The sequence below is a fragment of the Lactuca virosa genome, chromosome 3 (assembly GCF_052849685.1).
Source record: "Lactuca virosa cultivar CGN04683 chromosome 3, Lactuca_virosa_CGN04683_v6, whole genome shotgun sequence".
NCBI classification, from domain to species: domain Eukaryota; kingdom Viridiplantae; phylum Streptophyta; class Magnoliopsida; order Asterales; family Asteraceae; genus Lactuca; species Lactuca virosa.
Window position 1 is genome coordinate 128,232,038 of NC_136428.1, and position 10,357 is coordinate 128,242,394.

A 10,357-nucleotide genomic window follows, 5' to 3' on the forward strand; every position below is an offset into this window, starting at 1 on the left:
TGCATTATTAATAGAATTTAGTCTATTCATAATAACATCAATATGGTCCATCCATTAATATACTTCCAACTGTCCTTAAGCAACCAATCCTTAGCGAACCTTAGATTGTCCTTCACAGTTGTTTAACCACTTTAGTCATATCCGGTTCTAGTCCTTTTCCCTCAAATTTGCAAATTAGAACTTTGTTTCCTATAAATAGTATTGCTAACTCACAACACTTACCATAATAATTATGCTCCCACTAGCATAATAATTATTATGTTACTAGCATAACACTTATGCTCCCACCAGCTTTGACATGTATCCAGAAATCAACTGGACTTCCAGAAATCAATATTTATTGAATTTCTTTCCATAGTTCAGATTTCTGATACGAGATGCTTCGATAATCCTTTATCTAATCTCATACACCTTTTATAAGAAAGCTCATATGCGTGTCTAAACTATTTCAGAACTTACGGCAGTAGGTACCGAATGTTCAAACTATTTGCCATTTCTCACAATTTGAACTATGAAGAGGGATGCCGTAATCATAATCGAATTTGAGAATGCAAATATCACAATTGCTAACTCTTTAAAATCTAGTTAGTGAAAGTGTTTCCTCACAATCATTTTCATGAATTGGAGAGAAAGCTTACCACTTAGATTTAATGGTGTATGTGTTCCTATCCATGTGAATCTATCATTTCCAACCATCATCATAAGACAATGTCTATGACAAATTCAAACTCATATGGACTGAACTTGTTCAATCTTAATTTTTTGCCACTTGGCAACACAAGGGCCTACCATATTTTCCAAGTTTCTTAGCAGCTCACCCTTACTGATCAATGAACTTTCACTGATCAAGGTGCATTGCCTTATGCAAACAATTGAGAATTCATAGAACTCACATGCATAGTCAACTTTAACTGGAATGGGCACAGATCAAGAACTTGTTCAATCTTAACTGGAATGGGCACAAATCAATTGAAACTTTTGAAGATCTTTAAGACTCCCACTGACTTCTTGACATAAAAGATTATTTTGTCAAGAAACACTCCTTAACAAACAAATATTCAAGAGTTAATGCGGATTCTTATCAAGGAAAAACATTTCATACAATTGGTGTTTGTTGGTCTTTGTCTTAAATACATCACAACTACCAATTCTAAATGTGTTATAAACCTACTTAAAATCTGTCACTAAGGAACAATCATTGAGTTGTTGGGTTTTTAGCATTCTAACACTCCTATGGTGTACATGCAACCCTATAAACCTTGGATCTATGTTTTCTCTATTATACATGCAAATATTAACTATTCCAAGGTTTCATCTTAACTAGGATATTATGAAGCACCTATACTACAAAGTTCTAGTTAGATGACATACCTTTTGATGTATCTTGATGTCTTCAAGCTTTAAGAGCTTAGCCCCAATAGTGTGGAAGCCTCAAATGGAATCACAAATCACCAAAACACCTTGGAAGAACTTGAGAGAATATGTATGCACACTAAAATCGGCCCACTCTTATTTTCACACACTTGTGCCAATTTTGTGAGCCAAGGACCCCTTTATATATTATGGAGGATTAGGGTTACATCCATGTAAACCCTAATACCCATGACCTTTCATTTACATAGGATCCATGGGTTAAAAGCTCCATGGACCATCCATGAAAGCTTAGCCCAACCTAAATGAACTTGGCCCATTCCATATATATAAGAGTCCATATTTAATTAGTTCTTTTTGATCACTTAATTAATTCTAAATTAATTCTTGATCAATACTAATTAAATAATATGATTCCATATTAATATATTAGAACTTATAATATATTAATATAAATCATAAATATACTATTCTCAAAAGACTATCCATATAAATTATGTCGGTGAAGTGCAACCCAAATGGACCATGCCGGGTCGGGTCAAGTACATACCAAATATAGTTATGGACTTAGACATTAATCCAACAGTCTCCCACTTGGATAAGTCTAAAACTATTATTGAGTATGACTTCAAAACCTAACTGGCAATCGTAACTCTTAAAGCCGCTGTCGAACTCTGACCTTGCCAATGACTTGTCCATTATATAAGGGATCATATATTCCTCCATTCTAGATATCATATGGACTGAGACATGAATTATAATCATTCTATCTGTCCATTTGTTGTTTCCCGATTTTCGATTTATGATGACTGACTGATTGAACAAATCAAATCAGTCCTGGCTTGGCCAAGCACTCACATGTGTCATCGCTAAATCATCGAGGGGCCCACATAAGGACTATAACTCTCCCTTCATTAAAAGTATTAATGATAAATACTAAGTAACTAAACTCTTAATAATACCCAATCTTAGTTACTTAGGAAAATGTGAATTTGGTGCTAACCCATGAAATTACACTTTGCACTTTGCTTAAGTCAGTTAGTGGAGCGTGTGTGGTTAAACGGCACACTATCTTGATTTAACAAGGTAGGCAAAGGGTAACTTAATGTTTATGATAGTATCGGTGGAGCGTGTGTGGTTAACCGGCACATCGATAGAGGGGTAAATATTAAGGGTACCAAGTATATTTGCATGGTTATTCACACCTTGTTTTGTGATCCTCGGCATCCCAGTCACAAAACCTAAAGGGCACACTCGAGATTGAAACATGCCATTGAAAAGTTCAATGAATCTCAAAAGATCTAGGAGTTTCAAATCCAAGTAATTAAATTATTTCGTTTTTCGTGGTGGAAATTGGTAAATCGTCATTTACCTACCTTCAACTATTTTATAACTCGGATTACGACATCCCTCTTCCAATTATAAATAGGTTGTTGGATCCTAGCCTTAATATTTCATATTGGGTGTTATATTAAGGACTTTAGATCAACTATCTTGAATATCTCCCAAAAAGATGTCTGGTTCAGACATCTATGATCCTCCCAAATCTCTTGGAACTTCACTTCCTCCACCTCCTCCAATTATTCTCCCTAACCCACAACTTCAAGGTCACTCAAGCCCTATTGGCAAGCAAGGTCTATGTGTGATCACATCTTAGAGTTGAAGTCACATATTGAAAAGCCGGGAGAGTTGGGTGTCAAAGTCTTGAGAAAGTTGGATGTTCAATCACTTTCTAATTCACATAGTGAGTTCCTTTGGGACTACTATGAAATAGACTATGACATGAACCTTAATGATCATATCTATTTGCTTGGTGCTGCTGAATCAACAATGATTTGCAACGATAGTAAAGCAAATTTGATTAGAAGATCAACTTCCCAAAAAACTTTATGGACAGTGACAATGGTGACACTGGAAATCCAGAAAAAGCATTCTCTTCCCAATGGAAAGGGATTGGCCATAGTCAACCCGGTTGACCAAATGGTAAAGAGAAAGGCTAAGTCTGAGATAGTCCCATTACCAAAGGGTCCATATGTTTATTTTGCCAAAGGAAGGGGCGTTGATTGCAAAGCTGCCAAATTTACCTAAGGATGTTAAAGTCAATAAGTTTGACTCTACATCAGGTAGAGCCCATTATCTAACTCTGTTAAGTTCTATTCTGAGATCCTCATTACATGATGTGACTGGGTCACATGTTGATGTTTTAAGAATCAAAGAATAGAGAGAAATCTTAAAGGAAGTATATGCTGATTCTGATCGCGAAGGTGGATTTCGATCGCATCAGAATTTTGAGCAGTTGCTTAAGAAGTTATGATATATTGCTAAGGAATAGATAACAACAACTTTCCATGTGGATTGTAAGGATAAGTTTTTCCGCAAAGTTTTAAAATAAAAGAAAATTGTTTAATTTTATTTATTTGAAGTATCCTTACAATGGCATTTGTGGAAAATTGTTGCTTATATGATTCCACTGACAGCAATATTGGAAAATGGATTTGATTCTTTCATTTGTGGTAGTGTCTAAATTTACCAAATCAGGAAAGTTCCTCATCACCCAACTTTCAATTGGACCGAAACTTGGAATCATGCAAGTTGAATAGTATGATGAATGAGAGCTTTCAAGCATTGGAAAATCAAGACTAATTACTTGTTTACATGGATGTGTGAGTCAAGTGAAGGACTAAAGGGATCGAGTACACATTCTTGTGCACTGGTCATGTCCACCACAAAGCTCGTTAAGACTATTTGATTTACTAAAGTTTAGTAAATATGGTTATACTTACAAGTTTAAGTATAATTCTGAAACATTGGAAAAGTCTCAATGTATGGCAGAACGAATGGGAAGAATCAAATTAGGCAGAAAGATAAAAGTTTCTCAAATCTGAAAAAATGGGAGAGTACTTTAGTATCATGTTTGTGATCATCTTAATGATTTAGAAATCATATCACAATTAGTCCCCTAAAGGTCATCTTAGTGCATTCTTATGACTAAGAAGAGGAGTCATGAATTGTTGAAATGGTTAGATCAGGAAGATGAGTCATACTTCGTTCCAAAACAATTCTTAGAGTCATACTCCAAGATTGTAACTTGAGTGACATATCTTAAAGAAAGGTTTAAAACACTTGTCAAATGTAAGAGTAAAAGTGTCCTACTCTTGTACATTTGAAATTGGTAAGTTGTGATGTTTTGGATAAAACAAAGACCAACTAAGGCCAATTGTGTGAAGTGTTTGTCTTGATAAAGAATCCGCACTATCTCTTGAATATTTGGCAAGATAGTCTTATATGTCAAGAGGATAGTGGGAGTCTTAAAGATCCTAAAAAGAATTTCAAGAACTAATCAAGAATAAAACCTGAGGTTCTTCACTAGCAAACGACTTGAGGTTTATAACCTATCGTGTTGACATATTCTGTGCCCATTCCAGTTAAAGTTGGCTTTGCATAGGAGTTCTGAAAGTTCTCAATTGGTTGCATAAGAACTTGGAAGCAATGGCAGGCCCTGTACTGGCAGGTGGCAAGAAGTTAAGATTGCATAAGTTCAGTCCATATGAGTTTGGATTTGTCATTATCCTTGTCTTGTGACTATGGTTTTGACGATTCACATGGATAAGAACACATACACCATAAAATCTAAGGGTCATAAGGTTTCTCTCCGATTCATGAAAATGATGGTGAGGAAACACTTCCACCAAGTAGATTTGAAGCAGATGGCAAAAGGTCTAAACAATTGAGACTATGATTACGGCATCCCTTTTCATAGTTCTGAAATTGTTTAGACACACATGCATGCTATCTAAGGAAAGGTGTATGATTTTGATAAAGTTTTATCAAAGCATCTCTGTGACAACCGTCAAATTTCGGTCAATTCAAAGTCAACAAGTCAAACCGGTCAACTCCAATAACCCTTGTATACTAGGGTTTACGTTATGTAATCACTATACAATTCGCTATTTTAATGAGAAATCCTCATTTGGAAAAATTCATGTGTTTGATTTTCCTTACCTTAACAGTGCTAAAAAACAAACCAAAGCGATAAAATACTATTGCACAATCATCGGGATTGTGTAAGACACTAAATCATGGCTTAACGGGGTTTATGGACCTTTCGTTGCGAAGTCGGACACTCAAAAAGATCACAAACGAAACCTCTCACAATTTCTTTCACTCAACCTCTCTCTATTAAAATCTCTCCCAAATCTCTCCCGAATCTCTCCCAAATCTCTCTCAAAAGTTCCTTTAATTTTTTTGTAATCATTCGGGCCATCCCGACCCTTAACTGGGTCAAAAACCACTTGAAACGGGGTAAAAACGGGTAAAATAGGCTTAAGGACCCAAAACTGAAGCTTCAGGACCGAAGTCCCTGTCATAAAGGAAGACGACACACATTTGTCTGTCGTAACCTTACGACTCGCGTGTTGATGACACGCAATGAGTATCAAGGAAGCCCCTGTCATAAAAGAAGACGACATGCATGTTTGCGTGTCATAATTTTTCCGGTTTTTCGACTACGACTTCGTTTTAACTCCGTTTTTCATTATTTTAACGTGGGATTTTCACCCAAAACTTTATTTTATAAACTAAGGCCCCAAAATATATAAATCTCCAGGGTTTTTATAAAAATGTATTAAAAGAATTGGTGGTTGGACTAATTATTGAGGGAATATTTGCTTTTCCTTATTTTATGACAAAAGCAAGCCACCACCACCTCACTCTATGATCATCCACTCTTTCCCACTACTCCTTGTCACCTTAGTGGACCTTTACACCCAATCTCCAGCTCTTCCCACGTTCTAAGAGCTGGAGGATTGATCCTCTCTCCTCATTCTCCATAAAAACTCTTTCATTCTACACTTAGCAACCAAGAACACTCTCCAAAATTCTCTCATCTTTTCTCTTAACTTCAAGAACTTCAAGGCTTTCTCCAGGGATTTCTTTCTTCAATTAGTAAGTATCTTCATCATTCACATAATTATTAAACTCCATTCTACTCAAATTATTGATATCTTACACAAGTTCCATCTTATTCGGTGTTAGATTTTCGAATCATCAAGACATCTTCTTAGTGTTCTTGAGTTGAACACTTCCTCTCTCTCACTTTCATCTACTGAAACCACATAAGGTGAGTTCATACCCACACATTTACATGTTTTTCTTAAGTTTTAAGGGGGGAATACAAGTAAAATCATCAAGAACACAATTAAACTTTTTCTAACAGATTGCATCAGAAAAGATGGACGTTAATCACGGACTGTTTTGGTCAACTTAAAAATTTTAGTTTTCAAAACTGTTTCAAGTGCAAGTAGTTCAAACTCTTAGCTTTAAAATGACTACTTTCACATCTCCAAATGATTTTTCTACAATTAATGGTGATTTTTACAAAACTGCCTGTCATTTCAGAGGCAAACCCGGACCAGTCTGTGATTATGAACATTTTCACCTCTGTTAGAGATCACTAAAAATCATGATAAAATTTACGAACAAACTAGACTCATATTCCAAACTCTCAAAATTTGCGGATTTGGATTTAGAGTTGTGATGATTTTTCTATAAATTTTCTAAGAACGGTAACAGAAACTGTTTTTAACGAAAAGTTGCTGTCAATTTCATTTCACCTTGTAACATGTTGAGCAAGGTGTATATCTTTATGTGACTATATGTTACTGCAATATATGACATTTTATCTTAATATTTAGACACACATCAGTTTACAAATGGATTTGGTCATATAAAATATAAAGAATAACAAGTGATTATAATCAAAGTACAATCGATACATTCAAACATTAAATAAACTATTTTGAATATAGTTTGCATACATTACCACGTACTACCCTTGGTTGATAAACTATAATAGGTATAGTTTATGATACATTACATAACACATACATTTAAAAAGGGTACATTTATACAAATGATATTTTCATTAAGCAAGGTACGGCCATACGGTACCAAGTTTTCATAACACGAAATTCCGTTAATGACTTTGTGAGACAATTACTTCAAATTACCATTAAGTCCTGTATTGTAACCAGAGTCTGCTTGAGGGAGAGCGTGATACTTGTGTATAGATCTATATTGGGTTTGACAAACCCACACCTAAACTGCATGCAACAGTTAGACCGATAGGTCTGGGGTGACAAATGTCATAACATTTCCGACGCCTGAAGAACGTCGTTTTAGGCAACCTTGGTCATAGTATGGTTATAATAAACTCACATAAAGTATTAACAAACATTGGAATTTACGGGAACTTCATTAAAATTTAACGAGTTTATGTCGATTTAAACTTGCATTGTTTTACTATAAATATGACAAATTACTTGTACATTTCGATCTTTGGGTTTTAAGACTACATTTACACATTAAGGAAAATATTGGATTTTTCTAACACAAATACTACTTTTACAAACGAAAAGTTTATGAACTCACCAACCTTTGTGTTGACATTTTTTTTAAACAACTTGTATTCTCAGGAAATCATTAAACAGGTAATCAAGTGCTTTTGAGGATGGGACGCTAAGGCGTCTACTATTTCATATTTTATCAATATATTGTAATTGATTCGTAAACATGTAATTCATACAATGATGTAATTTTTTTTCAATTATATATATGTTGGTTGTGTTTGCTTGAATTACTATTACAATTGCTGTTATGATACTATACATGAAGTCCTCCACCCCCGGACGTTTCCGCCATCCTTGGTTTGGGGGTGTGACAGATTGGTATCAGAGCGCAGTTTATAGTGAATTAAGTATATCAAACCACATAAGATATACAAACTATAAACACAATTGGGACTAATAGTCTCTGATTTGTGCATTTTTCAAATAAATATACTTTTAGAAAATAAATGATTCTTTTTATTAAAAAGTATAAATACATGCATACATGCTCACCTAGTGTCATAACTACAACAACATAAAATAAAAGAAGAGGAGTTGTACATTATGGGTATGCCTTGGTATATGTAAATCAAGTCTGGGAAGGATATAGCCTGATCAACTATATCTGTCCGGGAATTGACTTGCATATACCGGGGGATGGTCAGGATGGACAACAAATCTAACAAACTCGTCTTACCGCTAGTACGCCTCATTCACGAAGCCGGTATATAAGGGGGGTATAAGGTTGTTGCCTATAAAATGGCAACTTAATGGGTGTCCACTCTCACCCACCGCTTCCTTGATCGGTGGAGGGTCGTTAGCCGAACGGGTAAGACAAGGACTTATAAATTCTCATTAAAAGTATGATGAATATTATAAAGTAACTAAATGCTTTAAGAACTCAAAACTAAACATTTACAAATACTATAGGAGTATTTTGTGTTACTATAATAAAAATATTTTATACTTTCATTTTACCTCATAACCCAATGTATTGGGTCAATAAAAAGTATAAAATCGTATGTATCGTAAACATACCGGAAAACAACGTAATAATATACTTTATGTATAAAAGATTTCTCTCCCTATAAATACACTTTTACTAAAAGTACATTGGTTTACGACTTATGACAGAACCATGCCGCCAAGAAGAAGACCAAGACCTTCCAGCAACACAGCAACACCTCCTCCGCCGCCGCCTCCACAGTTTGATCCCGCGATGTTCCAGGCTGCAGTAACAGCAGCCGTAGCGGCCGCAATGTCACATATAGGGACCAACGGAGCTGGTGGTTCGGGATCGGGAGCTACACACTCTATCCACGGAGACAGTACGTGGCGTGCAAAAGAGTGTTCATACAAGGACTTCACAAATGGCAAACCCGACAACTTCAATGGAAGCGGGGGAGTCATCACGTTGATGCAATGGTTTGAAAAGACCGAAGTAGTCTTTCAGGTGTGCTCCTGCCCCGAAGCGAGCAAAGTTAAGTTCGCAACCTTAACCTTCACCGGCCGGGCCCTTACTTGGTGGAACTGCCGGGTTAAGTCACTTACTCTCGAAGTGGCTAGCTCCATAACCTGGGCAGAACTAAAAACGTTGATGATGAAGGAGTACTGCCTGAGAGGTGAAATTCAAAAGCTGGAACAAGAACTCTGGAACCTCAGGATGACGGGCTCTGACCTTGAAACCTACACCACCCGATTCAATGAATTGGCTCTCCTCTGCCCAACAATGGTTACTCCGGAGGAGAAAAAGGTGGAGCGATACCTTTGGGGACTGTCTCTCCACGTGCAAAGTAGTGTCCTGGCTTCAAGGCCAACTACTTTTGACAGTGCCAGGGAGCTGGCACAACAAATTGTTGACCACCGAGCCGGTCATAATACTACAACCACCACCACTGATAAATCAAAAGGGGGAAACAACAAAAGGAAGTTCTGGAACGAAAAGAAGAGCCAACCAGCACAGGACCCCGCTAAGAAGCAACAAATTGTTGTTGTCCATGCTGCCACTAATGCTGCCACTACTGCTACCACTCCAGCACCACCGAAGCCATATGCGGGAAAACTACCTAAGTGCAACAAGTGCAACTTTCACCACAATGGTGCTTGTAGGGAGATGCACTGTAACAACTGCGACAGGAAGGGGCACACTGCTCGTTTCTGTAAAGCGCCGACTCAACCAATCAACCAAGTCGCCAGTACGGGGGCAACCCGGACCTGCTACAACTGTGGAGACGCAGGTCACTTCAAAAGAGACTGCCCCAAAGCACAAGCCCCTAATGCTGGTGGAGTAGGAAGAGTCCTGGCAATAGGACATGGGGAAGCAGTCGAGGATCCCACGGTGGTTACCGGTACGTTTCTCCTCAATAACTCTTATGCATGCGTACTATTCGATAGTGGAGCGGAGAGGAGTTTCGTGAGCCACCAATATAAACATTTACTTGAACAAAATCCCCAATCACTAAAGGATACTTACGTAGTAGAAATGGCAAATGGGAAAGTAGAACGCACTAGCGATATATACTCATAATGTACTCTCACTCTAGACAACCATACATTTAAAATTGACCTGATGCCAGTCACCATAAAAAGCTTCGACGTAA

At 36.9% G+C, this 10,357-nt stretch overlaps 1 long non-coding RNA gene across 1 annotated transcript; it reads left to right on the forward strand.

Moving 5' to 3' along the window:
• Window positions 1–6,096: 6,096 nt before the first annotated feature.
• LOC145162610 (uncharacterized) lies at window positions 6,097–9,245 on the forward strand. Its single transcript, XR_013739205.1, has 3 exons — window positions 6,097–6,315; window positions 6,406–6,490; window positions 8,892–9,245. It is a non-coding gene; the product is annotated as an uncharacterized LOC145162610 (long non-coding RNA).
• The last annotated feature ends 1,112 nt before the right edge of the window (window positions 9,246–10,357 follow it).